Consider the following 5,489-nt stretch of genomic DNA (forward strand, 5'->3'; position numbering starts at 1 on the left):
CCCCGGCGGCAAACTTCGAGGCGGCGGCACCGCCCGCAGCCTCCGCCGGCTGCCGTGGACCAGCCGGGGGGGGGGGGGGGCGTCGGCAGCCAATCAGCGCGCAGCGCGGGCCCGCCCCGGCCCCGCCGCTGTGGAGCGGGGCGGCCGCCGATCGCCGGAGGGAGCCCCGCCGTCCCCTCCGCAGCCCTGCGGCAGCTGCCCGTCGTTCACGGCCTGGGTCTCCCGAGCAAGGGCTCGAAACGCCCAAGGTGGGAGCTGAAACTACCAAGCCAGCCTCTCGTCAGGTTGGGATCAGGCCGAGAGGGAAAGAGGAGAGACTGTGTAGCGGGTGCGGGGCCGTCTGCGTGAGGGGAGACTCCCGCCACCCGCGGCGGGTCACGCTGCTGCTGGACCGTGCCCAGCCCAAACAGGGCAGCGGTGGGGATTTTCTCTGCCCTTCCAGCCCTGCTACGCCGCTGCAGGCCTTCGTGTGGTGACGAGCCAAAGCTCAGACAGAAAAGTAATCTTCCAAACTTTTGGCCGTTGAGCTCCCTGCGATTCAGGAGGCTCCTGAAGATTCCTTTCCCAGGCAGATGTTCACCAGCAGTATAACCGCTCTTGCCAGAGGAGGCTTGACAGAATCCCACCCTGCTCAGCCTGGCTGGCGGGGATACTGAGGTGAGGTTACGTAGGCTAAGGTGTGCTTGGCTAAGTGGCTGCAACAGCAGTCGAGAAAATGCCACTGCAGTTTAAATGTGGATAATCACGGGAGTTAAGGCCTGACAAAGAGGTCAAGTTGAGAATAGTCGTTGATGTGTCTTCCAGCCTGTTTTAAATTGCCCCGTATGGCTTGCTTGCTAGTGCAGTTATACCCCCTATGTACTGCATGATAATATATTTAATTGCAACAGCTTGTATAATCAGTCATATAATAAAATATCAAAAAGGATGAAGAGAAGGCAATAACAATGTGGAAAACTGTTCTGGCAACACTTCCCCCTCCCCACAGTGACAGATGTTTCATAAGCAAACATCACCTGGGAGAAAGCTGCAAATTTAAGTTTTGTACAGAAAGGGTGCTCCTTGGCCTGGGTGCATGTCTTTGCCTGTACCAGGGAAGTATAAAACAGAATGAAGAAAAGTCTAGCAAAAACTGTCTTGTTTATTAGTTATTACGCTGCTGACTTGCCAAGGAAAACTGGAGAAAGAGTTCACCACCAAGTTGTTCTCAGAAAAATGAGTGTTCTCAACAAGAAAAAAGATACTTTGTGTCACCTTTGAAAGAAAATATTTGTGTTAACCAGAAATCAATGGAGAGAAGTTCCAGTGCCTGGGCTGTTATGTATGTATTCCAGTCTCCACAAGTCAGTCCTCCAAATGCTGACTTGTAATGCTCTTTTAAGATAAGTTTTTAATGCTGTTTTAAGATATAGCTCCATGGCAAAGAATTAAGATTCTCTTTATTATCCAATTGTGAAAAGGCCCTGTCACCCTTCCTTGGTGCAGCATGGCTCTGCGTTTTCCTCTTTAAACCAATGTAATCAGGCTCCCTCTCTGACAAGCTTTCTAAGCCTTGTTCTGGAAGAAAAATGCTCATCAGATCGACTTTTAGTTCCCGACATTCAGACAGCCCCTTTCACCTTCTCTTAGGCATGCCTTGTTGGCTAGAAAAGCTTGCTCTTTTAGCCCTATAATGGTCCTGCTAAGCGTACACTCCATAGTGCAGACAGCCCTCTTACGGGTTCAGTTTTCCCAGCACCATCCCTTGGACTATACACTAACTAGACCACGCGTAGCCTAACGCCACCTTCATACACCTGTATGTACGCTGTTCATACACCCTTTCCTATACCTCTTTTTCTTTTCCTTTTCCCTCTTCTCCCCCCCCGCCCCTGCATTGTGTTAGTAACAGAAACATCATTTAGAAGCTCTTCTATTAAAAAACAAACCAGATGCACTTCAGCAGATTTCATTCCTATTATAAATAAAGAAAGCCAGTCTTTGTCATTGTGAACTGCAGTGTCGTGTTATTCATTGCAAAAGCATTCACGTGTATCAGGAACTTAACAAACAAATGGGAATAAGCTCATACCTAAATACTGCAAATAATCAGGATTTATGGCTAACATGGGCATTTTTTTGCATCTATCCTTATTTTATTACTATGATTGCTTATTGCAAATAATCAAACAGCATTAAAAATGCAAAACATCTGAACAGTTAATCTACATAATATAAACAAATCTTGAAGCCTTAGGCTATGGAAGTGTGCCATTACATCTGCTGCAGATTTATCTGATTTTTGCGTGCACAGAAAGGCATGACGCAGGTAATTTTACAGAAAACATTTTCCTTGAATCTTTACCCACGTGGAGAAGATAAATGTAGGATTTACAGAAACTTTCATTCTCTATGAGCATTATCAGTCCTCTTGGCTGAAGAAATAACAGCGTGGACATTATACAAGTGATATGGCAAATCGCTAGTAATCATATTACCCAGCTCCTTGACCTGAATAAAATTATATTTGGAGTAAAACGGGTTGAGTTACAGAAAGTGACCTCATCTAAAACCTGCTGAAATTACCGAAAGGACTCCTCTGCTTCCCTGGGCTACAAATGATTGGTAGGTAGGGAAAAGTGTTGCTTACTTTTCAGGGCAGGCGACTACCCTGCACCCCATGGCCACTGCCAGCTCCTGCTGCTTCCTGCAGTCCACACAACAAAGCAATATGGGGCTGCTCTGACTCTCCCTGCTGTCGTTCAGTTCTTCAGTAAAATGACCCGTCAAGTAAACGTGTTTTCTGTAGAACTGGAAAGAGAGGGTGTGCACGTGTAAGAAGGCAGTCCTGCCTTGTTTCTTAACAGAAGAGGTATAAAACAGCCTTTTGAAACAATCGGGTTTCTTTCTCCTTAATTGACTTTCTTACTTTGTAGATTTGAGCAACTTCACTGCTGCCTCACTTACTAAAATATATATGCATACCTTGTATTCTCCTGCATGACGTTTTTTCGGTTTTTAATAACGATTTTCCATCCCTTTTATCATCTAGCACCATCAAATTTACTTCTGTTTCCATTGAAGTCTATGGAGTTTTAATATTTACATCAATGGGACATAGATCATGCTATTACATAATCTTTGTAACACTTCACAAATTAATTTCTGTTCTAAATTTGAGAAGCTGTAGTGTGTTATAAATAAAGACTATTATTAGCCTGTATGCATCTTTATAGATAATAATAAATTACAATGCACTTTTCTGTTCCTCTGATTATTATTTGTGAAACTGGTGTGTTTATAAATATAAAGCAAAGTTTGAAAAAAACAAAATAGTCTAACAAATAATTGGCTATACAGAAACAGTGTATTTTTCATTTTTTTAACTGAAAAAAGAAGTCTCTTGCTAGTTAAATGGCTAGAAATATTTTACTTCTGTGTGTAGAATTCCAGTGAAACAACCTTGCAGCTTGAACACAGATCAAGACTTGGGTTTGCCAGTAATTTTACTTTGACTTCAAAGAAATTGTATATTCTTTTGTCACAAACCTACAGACTGATACGCTTGAAAAGTGGTGAAATATGGATTGTACCAGACTGCACTCTGTCAAAAACACTCATTTCTTCATGCCACCATATGCTAATTTTTTTTGCCTAGATGATTCATCAGTATGACACTTGCTTCTCATACAAAAAGGACAGTGAATTTTCTGCAGACTGAAAATTACTGCCAGTCAGTTTGTGCACAGGTGGTAACCTTTTCTCTTACAAAGCTAAAACAAGCTATAATTGCACTCTGTTTGTTTCCCTTTTTGTAGCAAGCAATGCGATCCATGTATGGCTGCTGTGAAAAAAAGCCAACAACAAAGAATGTGCATACATAGTTTTGCATAAGTTTTGAAAACTAACCTTGAAGTTTGTAAAAACTGTGAACAGCACGCATTTTGAACACTCAGAAAGCAAACACTTATTGTGTGATCCTAAACCAGGAATTTTAAAACAGACTTTTTTTTCCTTCCATTTATACTCGCATTGTCTAGTTCATTATTCAAAGCAATGGAACCACAGCAAATATTCTCTTTCATCTAAAATCTTTCAGCTAGCTGTCTGGTCAGCACCAAATATATCAGAAATCCTGAATACCTCTTGCTTGTTCTTTCACTTTAAGTCACTGTTTTTGTACTATTTTTGAAGACTTTGGTTGAATGTCACACAAAGCCTTATCTAATTGTAAAAGACCTATTACCTTGAACAACTTTTAACTGTTAGTACTCTATTCAGCTTGCACTGGAATTAATTCTTCATCTATGAATAGGCAGGGTAGTTTTCACATTTTCATTCAAGAAATAAAATATAAAAATAATTTCATTTCCTGATAGTCCAATTTTCATTTTCTTTCTTTCTTTCTACTGATACTAGTATTCAGCCTTGTCGTTTGCAAAACATTGTATTAGTCTCCTTCTCTGGAGATATTCAAGACCCGCCTGGACAAGGTCCTGTGCAGCCTGCTGTAGGTGACCCTGCTTCAGCAGGAGGGTTGGACTAGATGACCCACAGAGGTCCCTTCCAGCCCCTACTATTCTGTGATTCTGTGTGATTCTGTGATTCTGTAAATGTCTGTACTGCAGTATCTTCTCTCTTTTCTTTCTCAGGTAGAGAGCCATTTACCACAAAACAACAGATTCAGGTCTAGATGCCAAGTAAAAACTGAGGGAATCTTTGGATCTAAGCTTCTCCAGGGAAACACAGAATATGGGGTTACAGGGATTGGCAAGGGAAGCTGCACCATTTTGGAAGAAAGCACTTATAGAAACTGTCATTAACTTTTAAAATTTAAATTACAGTTGTGATTTGGTGTATTGAATATTATTAAAATACTTTGATATGAGGATTATCACACTGTAATGCTCTCAACAATTTTAAATGTTTCTATTTATAATCATTAATCTGATATTGTCAAGTAGAGATTTAAGCTGTTTGACCTATAATGACTATCTGACAAAATTTCAGTCACTCTTTTTCAAGTATCAAATACACCTCAGGGAAAGTTCTTTTGTAAAGAATGTAATGCTGCAGCTATATATGTCAAGTATTCAGTTACATAAATGACTCTAAATTATTTTTGAAAGATAAATTTATGTTAGATAATGTACTTTAAAAAGTGAAATGAGCTCATTAAACTTCTGTAAGCTAGATAACTAGGATCCTACGTTCTTGCCAAGTGAAAACTTACTGATTCACCAATCATGTTTTGAAAAGCTTACTGAAAACTAGGTCCATTTTCTTGTGCTTTGCATTTGTATCAGACATCACTAGATAATTACTAAAAGCTATAAAATAAAAGGTAGTAAACACACTTGGATAATAGACACAAAGGGGAAAGAGTACATGAAAACTCTAAACCATGCCTGAAGTCAGAGTCCCAAATACAACCTCCACAGCCTCACAATGGTGTGTCACTGGTCAGGCTCGTACACTAATTTTCCTTAACAGACAGCTGACAATATGTT

This window comes from Opisthocomus hoazin, chromosome 5 (assembly GCF_030867145.1).
Source record: "Opisthocomus hoazin isolate bOpiHoa1 chromosome 5, bOpiHoa1.hap1, whole genome shotgun sequence".
In the NCBI taxonomy this organism is placed as follows: domain Eukaryota; kingdom Metazoa; phylum Chordata; class Aves; order Opisthocomiformes; family Opisthocomidae; genus Opisthocomus; species Opisthocomus hoazin.